The following is an 18287-nucleotide window of genomic DNA, read 5'->3' on the forward strand; positions in this document are numbered from 1 at the left end:
ATGAAGGGGAAAAGAGAGAGAACCAGGAAGGGACAGGGCCTTATCTAGGCTCAGGACAGGGAGGGCTTTCTGGCTTCCAACCCCATCGGGGCAGGAAGGAGGGGACCACACTTATCAGATCCCAGTCACAGGGGTCCCTGGAAAAGGAGAAAGCATAGCCCAAGCGCACTGTAACATCCCTTATCAAAGAAAAAATATCTACCATAAAAATCCCAAATAAACAAGCACACCAAAAAACAAACTTGAAAAATATCCAGTAATCTACAACTCACAAGAGGTAGAAAGTGAGTGACTTCTCAGCAATATTTTTAATACTGTTTTCAGAAACATGAATGTACTTTTGTGACTTGGCAATTTTTTCCCATGTATCTATCTGCATATTTTTTTCATTGCTCAACTCTCATTCCTCCCACTTTGCCTGCCATCTCAAAAGCTCTTCCTGAAAGTACTCAATGTCCCCCCCATAGACAAAGTAATCACAGATCCTTCTAAGCAGGTTTCCTCCCTTCTCTGCAGCCAAACATTTATAAAAGAAATACTATTAATATAGAAACTACAAAGAATAGCATACAAAATCAGATTATCTATAAACTAGTAGAAAATGTAGGAATTGGTGTTTCACTAATGCCCCAGATAGAAATATATCTTCTGTCCAGAGGCACCCACAGTCATCTTTAGGTGTATTCACTATGGGATGATGTTTATGACAGAAGACCTATGGTTGGAGGTAAGAACATGTTTGACAGATAAAAGTAATAACAACTCAATAAATTGATTAGCCCTGGGAAGGAAGCTTTGAGCTTTATTTGAAGATGATCAATGGTATTTTCCTCTGAAAAAGGAAATAACTCTTGTCATTACAGGTCTAAAAATATATACGTCATTAAAAGTCTAAAAATAATTCCATGTGCTTCTCTATAGCTTTGACATTATATACTAGAAACATAACATGTATTTTTGCAAGAGATGGAACAGGAGTAACATACTTGAGTTACTTATATGTATACACACTTGCTTATATATATATATACACATTACTAGAGTGAGTATATGTGAATATGTGAAAGTTAGAAAGGGTTTTCAGATTTTCCTTCCGAACTGATGCCCCTTCCTAACTACTAGAAAGGGCCTGCAAAGTTTTAATAGGGAGGAGAAGAGCAGATGACCTGTGTGCTGAGGGATTCCTGTCTTCTGGAGCAGATGCTGGTAGCTCTCTAAAATGGGCCATTCATGCATATCTGGTCCAGTGTGGAAACTCTGAAGGACAGAAATAGAAATAAATATTTATAGATGCATGCAGTTTTAAGGGGACAAGAAGCAAGCAGTTTCTAGCCTACAGAATGGAGATAATTCACAGGCGAATAGGCTATATTTGAATGGAGAACAAGAAGGATTAGGAAAAGAAAGAAGAGAAAATATTAACCGATTGTAGAGTGATACAGAGAGTTGATTATCTATATACATAGTCTCCAGAACAGACAACCCTTTCAAATTTTCATGAGATTAATTCACATTTTTCAAAGTAAAATGAGAGTTACTGCAGAGTTCATGCTTTTGATCTGTAGAAGTATCCAAAATATCCTTCAGAGCACACAGTACTCTAATGAAAATAAAAACATCACAGTGCTCTATTCAATATAATTTTCTTAAATATTTTACTGTATGCTTTAAATGGTGGAGAAGCTGAAGGCTGTAACAGACACAATTATATCAGTGAAATAACTAACAGTATCAGTTCTCAGAGTTGCCCAAAAAGTCAATCACAGGACTAGAAAGCTGGATACACAGACATCTTAAAGGGATGCAAATCACACATTTTAATTTTCTTCAGGTAAAACCCTATGACACATTTCAGAAGTCCTCTATATAAAATGAATTAATGACTTTCCTTTAATGAAAAGTATTGATTTCTTGGAGAGTACAGATTACAGGTACAGAAATGGTTTGATCAGGAACTTTATCATGAGCAAAGAGTGGAACATATTTCAGCCAATGCTCCCACTGTTGTGACATGGGATGTCCTCAAAAATGTGTAGTAACTACTTCAGAGTACTCAAGTATACCCCTTGGGTTTAGAAGATTGGTCTTGTATAGACACATCTCACTTGTAAGCAGGGAGAATAAAAAGACCTAAAATTTTGTAGCACAGGGAAGACTAGTAATTAGAATATTTTAGGATCTTTAACTTTATGAAAATATTAATTCATGCAGCATGGCAAAGAGTTTTTAGTCTTTCCCAGTTAAGCCTGGTTTGTAATGTGGAAATGTGGATAAACCAACAAAGAATATGCATTTTAACAAAACATGATGTAGACAGGGTGTCTCAGATGTCACTGCCATGCATCATGTCTACCTCTGGGTTCAACATATGAGCAGAGCTGGGGCCCAGAGCTTCTTGATTGGAAAGTACAACATCCATTAATCACTGCATTTATTTAGTAGTGCCTAGGGCATGTCATTATGTCATGCTAAACTCATCCACTGATCAGTTTATTACCTGCTTAATTGTTGGGGGCAAAAAGTGATCTCATAAGTTTTTTTTCTTTTGGAGGTTTTGTTTAATTTGAGGGGTTTATTGCACAAATATCTGGGTAAATGGGCTGGTAAGCATGTATTGTGTGTCTTTAAAATTAGTGCAAATTCATCTCTGTAATTCATAGGACTTTATTTCAAATTGATGAACTGTCATAAAGCCACCAGCTATTCTTACTCCCACTTGTGTTCATCTTATTTATCTTCTTAATAGACCCATCTCATTACACCATTCTCAAAACTGAAAATTATGTGTGCACTACATTTAGTCACTTGTGTTGCTCACAGAGCAAATAACTAAACTGAAATTGGGGTAACTGCTGAAAATCATGCATTGAAAACTGTAAAGAAAGAGTTTCATAAAGCTATTCTGCTATCAAACAGGCAGGAAAATATGAGACATCACACAACTTTCTACTGTAGATTGCTCCAAAGACAAAGAGGAGGAATGTGTTGAAAATTTTAAGTATTTTTCTGGAAAAAAATTCATAAGGCTCTTGCAAAATAAGCATATTCTTGACAATTAAATATCTAATGTCAAAGATAGTATTCTATTAATTAAGAAAATAATTTATAAAATTATCATATACTTTCAGTTTTTAATTTGCAGAATAATAAACTTCTGTTACTAAATGAATGCACAGTGGTGTTAAAACATGCCCTGATATTTAAAGAAAATAAAAATGGGCCCGGACTCAAATAATCCCCAGAAGGCAACTATTTAAAATTCAATCCTGACCCTCTATTTTAAATAGATATATCTATAATGTACTGATAAGAGATTGAGAGTGTTATGCAGAAGAAACTCTGAAAGGAGACACATGAAGAAGAATAAGAAAAAAGCTATCATGTTTCACATCAAATCTAAGTAATCATACGCTCAAATTAGTAACAACTGGCAAGTCCAGTAACATGCACATAGAACCTTAATAAAATTAATGTTCTGTTTCCTTATCTGATATCCTGATCCTTCTGAAGCAGAAGCAAGCCTGCTAGGATTAGGACTGCATAGCCGTGAAGGGACCCCAAGTTTGCCAGTGCCCTGAGGTGGGTCTGTCAGCACCTATTTCTCAGAGCAAGTGCCCCCCCCACCAATCCACTGTGTCCTTGTAGTAAGACCCTTTGGCTCTAGGCCTGATCCTAGTTCAATAACTCAGCTGCATTTTGGGTGAGACTAAGATTTGCACAGTACTGAAGTTTTCACATCCTCCCTTTGGGTCTGTTGGGGAAAAAAATCTCATGACCCCTGGGGCCTGGCTTCTTCTGCTTCCTATTTTTCCCAGCTGTCTTATTCTGTCTGCTCTGCTACAGGCTCCTGGTTCTTTGTCGTCTTGCACATGCTTTGCCTGCCCTACTTCACTCTCAGCAAAAGTGCCCTTCAGCTATGCACATTTGCTCCTTTTGGACGGTTAGTCGCTCTTTTCCTCAAAAAGGCTCCATGCAATCCAGCAAGAAGCAAACTGGAAAAACTCTCAATCTCCTTCCCAGCAATTTACCATAGCTTTTGGGTAGAAACAAACATTATTTAACAAAATAAAAAGCAAAGATACCAAATTAGCAGCATCCACCATGAACCTTACTGAGATCTTCCATCACTTGAGTGACCCCTTTGAATCTGCGTCACCTGTGCTGAAGTCCTGAACACTTAACTTTAACCAGTGGCAGATACACTTGTTCTGCACTCTCTTCTCCATATCTATCTTGTCCAGGGTATCTGGCAGATACCACAGCTTTCTTCATGTCCTCCCTCTAGCGGTGGCATTCCTGCTGACCATCTATTTAAACTGCTGCCACAGAACTCAAGCAGGTCTTTTTGGACAACAGCAACTCAGCATGAAATTCAACAAGAATGTCCTCTGTACAACTATGAAATGTAGCCCAAGATTGTCACTCTGGATGTTTGCTTTGGCAGACACTTCTCAATTCGATCTTTGCTTCACATATTGAGTTTGCACTTTGCTCTTCTTTCATTTGAACAAGAAGCACCAACTTTTTCTCAAGTTTTAGTAAAAACTATCATTGTGTGCACACCTAAGTGCTCCCTACTTGATGCTGCTATATCCTTCAGAGTATCTCCAGAACTGCTATTCATTCATTGAGTAATTCACTTACAAATCTTACTTGTCAATACCTGTGTAGAAATATATCAGGCTTTTGAAGAGCAGACAATTCACATTGGCAATCAAGACACTTTTGAATCTCATGGAATTGTTATCAAGCGGAACAGTACATGCAACACTGTGAGCAGAGGAAGGAGTGTTAAAAATGTAAGGAAGACAAATGCATGAAGTGCATTTTTGAGATGAGTTATGAATTGTTGTCCTGCTGTATCTGCCTAGCTCTGCAGCAATCTTTAAACAGAAGCAAAATTCACAGACTGTCTCCTGCAGCAAGCACCGAGAATCCCAAGCAGCCATTTTGGTCTCTTCCCTGAAGCATTTACTAAAATGACACATATTTTTAATGAGAAAAAGACTAATTTTCACTACCAAGAAGTCAGTAATAGTCTATGTTCCATGCTTGCCATTCTTTTCCACCACGGCTTCATATTATGTTATATTCTATTAAAATCAAAAATGTAATTATTGAACTAGTCTGTTTAGAAAAGCATATTTTTTAAAAATGGTTAATCCTGCTCATCTGCATGTGCTGACTATAAGTTAAGCAATTACAGCTATGCATCTCTGTCAAAGTGTAGAATAATTCTCTCTCATAAATAAAGGCAAAGATGCAGTAATGTTCAGAAGACTAAAGCACACACAGAGGTTAAGATGTCTGCAATACCAGCCTTTGTTTAAGTACATCCAAAAAAGAAAATCAATATTCCTCAGGAGAGCATTTTGTTGGTACAGCTGCTGTTGCTAAGATTGGCTCAGTGTCATGTTCTCATTAATACAGTCTAATGGCAGCCCTAAGATTGAGAATATGCAGAGAGAAATAATGAATTTATACTAAAAACACAAAATGCAAGAAGTCTAATTGCTTTGGCCTGATTGGCTACTTTATATCTTGAAAGGATCATGTTTGTAAATTAGAGTTTAATGATATTTATGAGTCACAAAATTAAGTCCTTCCATGTAGCAGTCATTAACATGAAAGCAGTTGCTGCTGCAGTTTGCCTTTTAACAGCTTCAGCACAAAAAGACTAGTATGCTCAAGAGCAGTTTTGCGTTTTAGAACAAATTGTTACTATTGCAAGGAAAATGTTAGAGTTTAGTTATACAAGCATATTTGCTAGCTTAAAATAACTCTTTGAATCCAACATCTCTCGGAGGAAAATACATCTCTCAATGTGCATTCTGCAAAAGGAAGCATCCCTCTGTATCAAGCTTGATCAGTCCTCCTCACTCTCCCTCAAGATGCACTCTGCCCTGAATGTCCTTTGTCATTCAGCTGTTAGTTTCTCTGAGTGCACTCTGGAAGCCTGAGAGAAGTAGGCAAGAAACAGAGAAAGATTAAAAAAACAAAAACTAAGACAGAACCAACATCCAGGGATCACGGAGCTGACAGGCTCCAAATGATTCCTGATCAAACACAGTTTACAACCCTCAGAGAAAAATCTATTGGAGAAATTTGACATCTCCCTCTGCAGAATGGCTACATATAAAATGAAAAAAAAAAAAAAAAAAAAAAGCAACCAAACAAAACCAAAAATATTGTTTGTAACAAGCCCAGATAATTGCAACTAATTGCAATCTCACAATGACTTACACAAGCACCAAGCATGCAGGCAAGCAGGATGTGCAAGCTGCATACATTGCAATCCTTCCTGCCCCATCCTTCCTTAGTTCTCAGCATCTGAAGGAGCCTGTGCTCTGTGTGATGCAGCACGGATACCTCTTACCTCCAGTGGCCTCTGACCCCTGTTTGTCCCGAGTCTTGAACATCCTATAGCTCATACTGATAGGGGTACTACATCAGGTTTTACTGCCATTTGTGCAAATTTTCTCCATTGCTACACAGTGGATAAATCTCTACCCAGTAAACATTTTAATTAAAGCACAGAATTGTATCTTACTAAAAGTCTCAAACTGCATCATCTCTATGCCTGTCGATAGCCAGACACAAGTGCAAAGTCTGTGAAGTAATTATCTCCACACTCTTGACTAACATGGTGTTTTTAGTGTCTGGTCCTCCTCCACCAATTATTTGACTTTCATAAAAATTTGTTTAGGGAATTATTGAATCAAGGATTATTCAATTTTTTAATTAGACAAGCTGAAATGAGGCTGTCTGAGAGCGCACGACTTGGACAACCTAAATTAAGCTGTTTTGGCATGTATACTACCTAATGTTTAGACTACAATACAACATGTGAGGCTCACTCAGGTGCTCAGTGGGCCTCCTTAGGTCTCAGAAAGGACAGTGTGTGCCATCATCAGCAAAATCTACAGGTGGAACTTAAATATCACAGTATCATTTCACATCACCTGACATTTCATCAATGATGCCTCCAGTGCAAGGCTTCACAGCATCTTATACCCAGGGGCCCAGTCTCCCTATATAAAGAGGGAACTAAAACTCCAAAAGGAAGGCACAGAAAGGCAGCACACTGAGCAGCCAATCAATAGGAGTCATTAAGGACATGTGCATGTCTTATATTCCACTGATTTTTACAAAATAGATATTATTTTGAACTGTAGAGAAGTATCTTTGTGTTTCACAGACCTAGGCCCAAAGATACTCCCTTTAAAATGGAAAGTAAAAGTGATCAGGTCTTTTACTGGATGACTGAAAAAGGCTATTTCTTTCATGCTCACACTTCTCACAGGGCAACTCGGTGCTTGAACAATACACGCTTCAATGTATCCTTTGTAAAGAATTAGAAATTTATGTTTAGATCCCACTTCAATGTACACACACACTCCTCCATTATTTAATTATTTCTGAACTAACACTTACTATAAAAAGGTTGGTGTTTCAACTAATGAGATTGGGCACAACCACATCAGAAATCACTTCATTTTAACATATGGAAGGCTCCAGCTTTATGAACATTTACTGTGGACATAGCAGTAGTCTTATTTTTCTAGATGTCATTTATATGGAAAGAAAATAGGTAATTATTGTCTTGAGCTGAACAATTGTCAAGGTGGGTGAAATCAGGAAACCAACAAAGAAAAACCTCCTAACATTAGAACAAATACTATTTGAGCATCTTATCCCACAAAGGGGATAAGATGCTCTGTTTTACTGTGTATCTGTCAGGGCACAGCAAGAGACAGGACTCTGGGGAAGCAGGGACACTTTGGACGCAGCTGTGCAGGTCCGCAGCTATAAGCCAGGTCCAAGGGCAAGCCAGAAAGGCTGTCGCTTGGTTTGGCGGAGCCCAGAGTCTTGGGGAGATGGAGACTAGGGCTGGGCATCCCTGGGACAGGGGCTGATGGCTCTGGGGGCTGGCATGGGGTCCTGGGCTGTGGGAAGTGTGGAAAGCCCCAGAGGATGGGCAGGAATGGTCAGAGTTGGTGGTACCCTCAGGGCTATGACAATAACTTTCTTTTGTGAGGATTTCTGAGAAGACTTAAGAAATGTGCTTTTGCAAACAGGGAAGAGCGTTCCTCACATCCTGGCAGAACTTAGGCATGTGGTTCAGGAAGGGCTCACCAGCTGGGCAGAGACTCAGTGAAGCCATTTTTTGCTAAGTCGCACAAAGCCCAGCCTGCAGATCTTAGATGCTTCTGGGTTCAAGTGGCTCTTTAAATAGGGTCCTAAAAACTACTTCCTTCAGTCTGCTGAGTTAAAGGGGCAGCTGAGGTCCAGCTCAGAGGCCAGCATGACCATGAGTGCCACATTTGGATGCCCACCTGAAAGATTTGAGGATCTGGCTCTTAGTAACTATACCTGCAAAAAGCACCATCAGAAACTGACATGAGAACAAATAGGGGCCGATACAATTCAAATTGCTCCACTAAAACTGTGCCATAAGTATTTTTCAGGTTGGCAGCTGAAATAAAAGGACTTTTGGAACTGAGTTTCTGTTATTCTTATATATTTAATGCACTTTAAAATATCCAAGGCAAGAATTACATGTCCAGACAGGCATATCTTAGTTCTTTTACTGTAATGTGGATGTCTTGGATATCCCTGGATTTCTCTAAATGCCTGTGTTTAGCAAACAGAACCGAGCCCTTTATATTCTCTCTGCTTTAGGAAGATGTGTAAGATAAAGGTGACAAATTATTGCAGAGGCCTATAACATTTATGTTTCTGAAGATTGCAGATAGTTCAGTGTTTAAGATACCAATAACTTTTGAAAAATCTAATAATTTCTTCTGCAGTGTTTAACACAGATTAACAGATAAAATAGAGAGAAAAATAGACTATTGAAGAATTACCCATTCAACTTTTGGATCATAAGTAATATTTTGCCATTGACATATTTTATTTCCTCCTTGGGACTTGTGTACTTTTATTGTAAGTCAAATTTTACTCATTATGTTTAAGATTTCATATTTCATATAATTTTATTTAAGAAGGGGATTTTTTTTCTGCCATAAATTTTTTAACTTAAAAGTTAATATGGAGTTTAAATTGACTTTACAGTGCTTCAAATAATGTCTTCAAAGGGTTATAAAATAACTTTTCTTTTCCTTGCTTTTGCTAAGTGACAAACTACGAGGAAGTCAGGTATTTATAATAGTTCAGGTAGATTAATGAAACTTATACAAGCTTAAGTGGAAAAAAAAAAAAACAAAAAAGAAAACCAAAAGCCTACACTATGGGGCAGTGACTTGATCCAGTTTTTTTCCCCTGATACAAAAGAAAACTCAGTGATTCATTACTTATGCACTCCAAGAAGAGCCTGGGTAGAAGTAGTGTGAACATACACAGATTGCTACCGCTAGCTCATCAAACAGTAGGGCAAAAGATTTTGCTGCAGAAAAATAATGCTTTTGTGACTAGGACTTTTTTTGAGTAAGTTCTGCTTGGTTAGAAAGAGTACTTTGGCCTGGCTGTTTACTCTGGAAAATGATTCGTGTGCTCAGTTGCCTTCAGTCCTTTTCATTTTCTTGCAGTGTAGCTGGAGACAGGCCACCTGAAGAGACACAGGTCCAGTCTAGGCAAATGTTATAAAGCAGAGTGACAGAATTGTGGCTGAATCATACCTCTTAAAAGACAGAGCCCTGTGAAGAGTGCTGAAGAAGTTTACAAACTGAATGCAATACACTGGCCAGAGGCAGCCAGACTAGGCAACTCAGGCTGCTGCCAGAAGTGCCTGAGGGACTAGGCTGAAAGGTGACCCAAAACTGCAGTGTTAAAAACAAACAAAAAAAACCAAACCAAACCAAAAAAAATCCCCCAAAAAACCCCACAGTCAAACTAAACAAAACAAAACCAAACAAAAAACCAACAACCACAACAAGAACGATGTGGATCTTTTATGCTCACACAGTATTCGTATAGCTGAACTGGGATAAAAAGTCTTTTAAAAAACCAAAGCAACCCGATTAAACAAAAGCCCCAAAGTGTGAGCACACTTATTTAGAGGAAGAAATGTTTGTACAGAGCAGAAGATGCTGGTAGACCAGCAAACTGGGCCAGAGAGTGTGCAAGGCTACTTAACTAAAGTTTATGCTCACTTTTCCTTTTGGAGTTTGTGGACATTTGGATAAAACAAGCAGAAATGCTGTGTTTTTGGAGGGGAGAAGGAAACCCCACAATATTGTACTTATCCCCATTTACTTTTCCAGCACAATAGAAAATGCTGTAATAATGACACAGGACAAGTTAAATGCATAAAGGCAGAGATAATCTGATTCTTGGTCAGCAAGAAAAACTTCAGCAATTCCAAAAGGATTTGATAATTCAGATCTATTAGACTATGATGTTCAACACAAGAAACACAAATCCTCAAGGTAAAATTCATGGAAGGAATTTTACATCTGCTGTGAAAGGATCCCTGCAAAAGGCAGTTTCACAAAAACAAACCAGAGTACCCAGTTGCAAGATTAAAAGAGAAAGGAACTTTTCAGGTTTTCAAGATGCCTGTTCATGATGTAGTCCTCCACAATGAATCAAATTTGCAAGTGAATCCTTCTCAGGAGGTTAGTTACATACTGTGACTAGCAACTAGAAAAGAAAGCAGCAGCACACTAGTATCTGAGCAACCAGCAGAAAAAATAAGTAATAAAAAGGAGATATTTGGAAGTAGTTGGCAAATAATAAAACCAAGTTAAATCAAACAACTTCTATGAGTGCAACTATTCAAACAACTTCTATGAGGGTTGTGAGTGCAACAATTCTAGAGGCATTAGAACTTGAGTACTGTGGTTACTTTCATAATACATCCACCTGTACTGTGCTATTGTGCTCAAAGTGAGTCTTGCTGTTATATTCAAATAAGCAAATGAAAAAAGCTATGATTTAAAAAGCTTATGGTTAAAAGCTATGAAAGTGTCTGCTCTATGTCCTCAGATAACCTTTACTAGCTTGACAAAAGGACCTTGCAGCTCATCCTAAAGCACTGTCTCTGCTTGACAGAATGTAAAACAGATTAAGAAACACCGATTAGTGACTGGTTGCTTGATTGCAATTAGATAATGCAAAATGATTCTGCTAAAAAAAATTACTTGCAAAACGGCACTTATATGCAGGCATCATGGTCCTTCAATCTCATCCTGCTCCCCAGGAGGCAGTGGGGGACAAGTGGGCATGGCAAAGGCCAAAGCAAGTCTTCTAGATCCAGGTCTGAACTAGAAGAGGCTGAGGGCTGCAGCTCAGTCCAAAGGTGAGTCAAGGAAGATGTACAACACAGGACAGCTTCTAGGAACAGCCTTTCAGTGGGCAAGTCAGAAACAGCACATGACTCCTACAGACAGCTTAACCAGACAAGATTGGATATGCTCCAGAAAAGACTTTCTGTGGAAATGTCTGACAAATGAGAACTGCTGCTGTTGTTTCACTATTTCTGAGCAATCAGGGCTGTGCTTGTGTTAGCAAAGATCATTTCACAACTCCTTCCACAAGCCCTTTCTTTCACTGTTAGTCTTCAGTGTCTGCCTGCTGTCAGCTGCAGCTGTAAGCTCTTCATAACAGGGGCTGGGTCTGTTTGTGTATGTACTGATTGGCTGAGGTCCCTGCATGTTCATGAAAAGTCCAAAACATATATTAACAGCAGAGACCCCCTACCAAAATCTTGAATTTAATTTTTACTCTTAAAATACAAAGTAAACTTACTCTTCATATTAATTGCTTTTAAAATGAAAAAATAATAGGCAAAAAAAGTCTATCTTGGTTGCAATGAAGAAAAGGTGTACAAAAGTGAATGACAGTTTCCAGGTGTTGGCAGGCACAACAAAGGCAGAAATTCAGGAGAGACTAAAAAGTGTCCTGTGGCTTCATTAAGTTGATTTGATGCAGATGACACTGAAAAAAATACTATTTTATTGCATTTTTACTCTCCCTGAATAGCTAATCTTCATTATTTTATTTCTAAAAGAAGAATCAGAAGAAAAAGAAAACAAAGTGTCTGAAATGTCACATTATAAAGCTGAATGATCATATTTTAATTGGTCAGTGGATTTAATTGGAGATAGCTCATCCAGAGTCTTCAAAGTGAAAAATTTTAAGCTGTTTGTTTCCTAAAGAATTATTTTATTAGTCTAGCTTACTACATTTTATAAAGTCATACCAGAAATGTTCAGGAATTAATTTTCAGATGTCATGCTCCCACTCTTTTCCTAAAACCTTGTACATGAAAGCACCAATTTACCAGTGTGATTATGGACTTTGAAATAGAAGGCATAAACAGCAGAACAGCCTCAGCTTCTTACTTTAAAGGTTGGAATTCTGATTTCTTCAGCATGTCTGGCCATTTTCTATTAAATGCACAGTTATTTTCTTACACATAGTATAATTTTAAGAAAGTGCAAGGATTTCAAACCCAATATTTTTAAGCTGGGTCTGTTTATGCAGTTCTTTAAACTGCAATATTTTTTTTCATGTTCTGACAACGAGTGTTTTGCAGTAGCTTGTGTTCACTTAATGTCGTATTTATAAACAAGGTGAAAGAAACTAGGTAAGTCTATGCTGCACTATATTCATTTAGTGTTGTATTTCCATTCAATCAAGTTTAATATCCTGTTTGAATGTTGCTTTTCATATCTTTTCCCAGCTATTATCTTGAGATGCCAATAAATCAGTGATCAACTGATCTATAATTTATCTATCCATCCTATGCCATGAAAAATAATGTAACTTCAATGTGAAACTCCTGTAAATGTTACAATCAAACAAAATGAAAGGAGAATATATAATTAAAACTGAAATGTTCTGCTGAGACCAGACTGAGATATTTCAGGTGTACACATTACCTGTTGTGTTTTGGCTGTGCCGAGATTTCAAAATCTGATGTACAGATGAGATGAAACAAGAATGGAACAGCATTGCCACAAATAAATTTTTTTTTTTCCTGTGAAACCAAACCGTCTCCTACCATGGTCTGCCAGCCTGTCTACCACCAACACTGTTTAAATAATGTTGTTCTGAGCACAGCATCCTCCACTGCCACTCCATGACTCAGTATTTTCATTAATCTGACTTCATGCTCTGACAGCCTTTGCCATATTTCCATATATTCAAATGCACCTGAAAATACCTACTTCCTGTAAGACTTCTCAATAGCATGCAGAAAACAAAGAATACAAATATAAAAATCCTTAGTGAAATATGTGCCAGTAGCATTTTATCACAAGGCACGCTCCTCTCCCCGTGGCTTTAACAATCAACAATGTAAACATTTTGCTTTTTCAAGCTGAGGTGTTTCTGAATACCCAAAGTCTGCTCATTTAAAGCAGGACATGACTGTTTTGGCTGATTCACTCAATTGTTGGATTGTGCACCCCTCAGGATCACACAGTAGTGTAAACAGGAGAGAAAAAAAACTTAATTAATAGAGGTTCATTCTTGTGATCAAAAGCCTCAAAGAAACCATGCAAAAGGAGCATAATTATTTGTTGAACAAAACTTATATTTCCTGTACAACCTCGGCAGTGCCTGCAGCTGGCCTTACCCACTATTGAACTAAGACATAATTTACACCTCACAAAAAGATAACACACACTTTGGATTCTCCCTCTGAGAAAAGAAGATGAGCTATATGTTCACCTTTTTCTGAAGAACTGCATCACGGGCATTTTTTTTTACAAAAACAGAGGCATGATTTTAGGTACATTTCATGAGCAAAAAATGATGTGTTGGATTTGCAGGTCTGAGCACTGAAACACCACAGGACAAGCTAAAGTAGAGAATTACATGCTTACTACAAGCAGAATGAGGCTGAGGGGGATTTAAAAATAACACTACCAAGAAAGGATTTTTGCAAACACAAAGCTAATGAGACTAATTGGTATTATGTTAGATGTATAATGTTTCAGTGTATTGTTTTTTGGCAGTGGTGGTTTGGTTTTCCTGGGCTCAGAGACCAGTTTCTGTTTAATTTTCTGTGAGGTTTCATAGCAGCCTAGACATACAGAGCTGGCTTGCTTGCAAATAACCATATATTTCAGTACACATATTGATTAGAATTTAAACACACCCAGCAGCCTGCTGAACAGACCTGCTAAGGACATTCTTATCAGAAAATTCTCTTCTTCAAAATAAAGATAATTTTTCCTATGAAAGAAATTATAAAGTACAGCAAAAAGAAGCTAGATGGAATTAAAAATTAAAATGTTATTTTCACGTATTAAAAACACATCGACACATCATTTTGACTTTGAGCACAAGTCCTGTCTCAGTTTTTTATGAAAAGATTTTTATGCCTACGGTGACCTTGAAGCTTTATTTGGTCTAAAGCAAGATATTAAACTCCACTGAAGAACTTTTTTTCCAGGGTGCCAGCAGGCTTCCAGGTTTGCAGTGTCCCAGACATCTTGCTAGAGGCAAAGGCTCTAGGAGGGGAGTTTCCTGAGGAACTGCATTTCCCAGAGTGTTCAACTCAGACCCAAATGGACTTTAGTGTCTTTTATCCAGTGTTACTCCTAAGCTAATGAGCCTTATAGAGATAATAAGGTCTCGGCAGAAATGTTGAACTTCATGCGGAGGCAGCTCTAGGGTCAGCTCCCACTGCCCTCCACACTTTCATTGTCACTTTGTGTGACACAAGCCTGACTGCTCTCTGAATCTGCACAGCACTACAAGTCTGTAGGTGTGGATTTATATAGAGCTATAGGTGTAACTCAAGACAGCAAAACTGAAAGGTCTACACCCAGTCCTAGACCTCCTTGAAGATTTTGCCCATTATTTATATTAAAAGGTGAATATATCTCTCAATAGTGTATTTATGTTTACACATATTCATCTTGTTCTAAAAGCTCATTGATTCACAACAGGCTAGACTGTGGTCACATTAAAATTGTTTATTCGCCTCTTCCTTTCCCCTTTGCCCACCATGTCTGCTCATTTGTTTCTTACCATCCCTCAGTGACTGCTTGGAATAGAATCCATTAGAATCAGGCATCATCACTTTTTGCAGCGAATCTCCTTTATAAGGATTTTCTGTTATTTCCCTTTGGTTTGGCCAGTACTGGGCCTTAAATCAAACACATCATCCATTTTAGTATGCACAAGTATCTTTGTTTCAGCTCTTTAGAACATCCTGACCCTGATTTTCCTTTTCTATTAATGGAAGTTACAATAATTGTATCTAATGATAATGGAGTAGTGTGGTGAAAATTAAGGAGGAAAAATACCCATTCATTTTTTTCTTGTCCAGAGAGACATCTAGGACCATTAATAGTATATAAAGACACTGATCTGCACTAACTATATAAAGACTCTGCACTAACATTCACCACATAAAGTCACCTTCAAGTAACACAGCAGAGAAGAAAACCCTTAAACAAAAATATTTGTGCATCAATATATTTTGATTTTACATATCTTCAGTTAAGACTTTTCATATTTGTGTGGCAGTTTAAGATTATTATCCCAGAGCTGCAGAGCTGCAGTTGATCCAAAATCCCTGTCTCCATCTTGCAAGAAACAAGAAGCTGGAGAACTTGAATAAGGTCTTCAGACTATTATTTCTTTAAGGCTATAATATAATACAGTAAAGTATGCTTCTAATATAATATTACTATAAAATAATTATATATAATGTATATTAAGATATGCTACTATTAAATCACATTAAAACTTTCCTAATAGACCCAATGTATTTTTTCTTAACTGAATATAAGAGTGGGATATCTTTCCTGATGATGTGTTTTCATCCTAAAATTATACATGAGAGAGAAATTATTTGCTGCAGATTTTTGCATTGATTGTGTCAGAGAAAGACAAAATGGTTTCAGTGGGCTCATGACACCCAAAACAATGATAGGCAGATAAAAATAAGAGCAGTGAGAGATAAAATATACTGGGTCAGTAGCAACCAATGGTCATTAAGCACATCACTCCCCGTATAACATATAGTCATCCAGACAATTAAATTTACCATTACAATTAGTTCTAATTGTCCCCATTGTTGATAGCCTCAGTAAAGAAACCAGAGAATGAATTACATGGTGAGCATACCACAGGTCACTGTAGACACACACTGGAAAAAACCTTATTTTGTTAATGTGTTCCTGTAGTTTTTCTACTGAGTAGATTTCTATTTCTATTGCATAATCACTAATCAATTAAAATACAATTAAATATAAAAATAGATCTTCAAAAGCTCAACATCCTGCTAACTGAAAGACTTTTGGGTTTTTTTCCTCTCTCATCTAATTTCAAAATCTTAGATAAATTCAACTGGTAAAATCCCAGGGGGGAAGGAATAAGAAAGTACAGTGTTTTTGTCAAAATGTATGTACTCTCAAATGAAGACTCACAGACTGCTTAAACTGATAGGCAGGTGAAAAAGTTTATCTAGTTCTAATTTTCTTGATGCTTTATCCTTGAGCATCTCCACTGAAAGAAAAACTAGAAATGTAAAGTACTATGTATGAAGTAAAGCCTGAAGATACACATCAGCAAACATATAAAATAATTAGGTCCTTCATTAGGCACTTTCAGAATTTATGACCCACAGACATTTTAGGGTTGGATTGTTTCTGCTCTGTGGAGATTTTATTTGATTTTGTCCCTTCTAACATTAAGAGAAACTTAAAATGGGAAATGTCTGCTATTAAATATAATGAAAAGCTTAGGTTTTGACTTTAAATTGATTATTTCATCCTGTATTGTGTGCACTTCATTTTTATCCTGTTTGGTATAAAGATGTGTTTCAGTTAAAGAAATGTTCTGTTATTCATAGTTAATAGTGTTTTGGATCATCATGGTGACATCTAAATTTTGTAAAAACATATTGGTCTTATCCCTTCTTATATCATCTCAAATTAAAACCCGGGTCATAACTGTGTGGTCATAAATCTCAAGTAAAGCAAATCAGTTCTTTTTTTCTTACTTGTCCAGCTTGATTGTTGACTTCACACCTCTGTTGTTGGGAAGGATAGATAAATATGATTGTCTAGCAGAAGAACCACAATAGTACAGCCAGGATGAATATCATGTCCCCTACTGGCTGGACAATAACCGTACCTACAGAGGGGTCCAAAAGCCAAATGGACTGTTCCATCTCACCCCCCAGAATCTATGGTTCATCCCACATCTGTAACCCTCCCCTGAAACATCAAGTGTCTGTAACCCCATTGGCCCAAGTCCTGTTCCAGCCCACCTTGGAGCCCCCCTGATAAGGGGCCTCCGGGGGGGCAGACACTCTCTTGGATCTTCCCCTCCCCTCTTGGAACTTCCTCCCTCCTCCTGGATTCCCCCTCCTGGAGTCCCTGCTCTTCCCTTTGTCTCACCCCTCCCCCATCACCTCCAGCCCTGCCACGTGCTGTGCCTTGCAGCTCGAGGCAGGACCTCTCACCATCCCGAATAAACCCTATCTTCCAAGAGCAAGCAACGGAGATCTCTCGTCTGTATCCACCCAAACCGTCCTGGAGCCCTCCTACGTCTTAACACTCTGTCACATCCAGTACCAGCAAAAATAGTGCTTCTTGTGACACAATGCAGCACATGGAAAGGAATTCTTCATGTATTGTAGTAACCTAATTTTTGAACCATACATAGTAGCCTTGCTGATATAAATAGTAGATCACAAATCCCCTAGCAACAAGACAATCACAGAAAATTTATTTTTCCTCCCCTTTTTATGTCCTTTATTTAGAGTGTAGTAACATAGCTTGGGTAAACTATGTGGAGTGTTGTTCATATAAATTATTTTAATGATGACTCAGCTAGAGACACAGCACCTTCACATAGATAAGACAAATTTGAATACATGCTGCAGTGACAGAAAGCAACACCCCCAGTTTGACTGTATTTCATCCTTTCACATCTGCTAAGTTGGAACCACTGTGGTAAAAAATATCTAAGGGATGTTTCCAACAACAGTCCCTAGTTTTCAGAGAACAGAGATAGACTCAGGGCTTGAACACAGGTTCAAACCTTTCTGAGAAAGAGTACTGGAAACAGGGGTGGAGACAAAGCTGCCTACAGGGTGTTCCTAAGTTCATCCAGCAAATCCAGTCCATTGGCCAGGACAGCAAGGGAGACAGCCAGGACCACAACCATGACCAGGACCCAGGTCCACCTAGAGCATCCTGTGTACTGACAGTCCCAGGCTGGGCTGAAATGAGCAGCCTAAAAGGAAGACCCAGAAGTGGCTAGGCAAGAGCAGTCAGTGCTGGGCAGGGGTCGCATATTGTTTCAGTGGTTTAGTGTAAGGGAACACAGCAAAAGATGTATTTGCTTCAATATGT

At 38.0% G+C, this 18287-nt stretch overlaps 1 long non-coding RNA gene across 11 annotated transcripts in view; it reads right to left on the minus strand.

Moving 5' to 3' along the window:
- Window positions 1-18287, minus strand: part of LOC115493798 (uncharacterized) — a 251267-nt gene that overhangs the window by 112008 nt on the left and 120972 nt on the right. For 8 of the 11 annotated variants that reach the window (XR_012053981.1, XR_012053980.1, XR_012053982.1 and 5 more), the window contains one exon: window positions 1167-1257. The exons of the other annotated variants lie outside the window; for them this stretch is intronic. This is a non-coding gene — a long non-coding RNA (uncharacterized lncRNA). The remainder of the gene's footprint in view (window positions 1-1166; window positions 1258-18287) is intronic. 11 annotated transcript variants of the gene reach the window in all.

The sequence above is a fragment of the Taeniopygia guttata genome, chromosome 2 (genome assembly GCF_048771995.1).
Source record: "Taeniopygia guttata chromosome 2, bTaeGut7.mat, whole genome shotgun sequence".
Lineage (NCBI taxonomy): Eukaryota > Metazoa > Chordata > Aves > Passeriformes > Estrildidae > Taeniopygia > Taeniopygia guttata.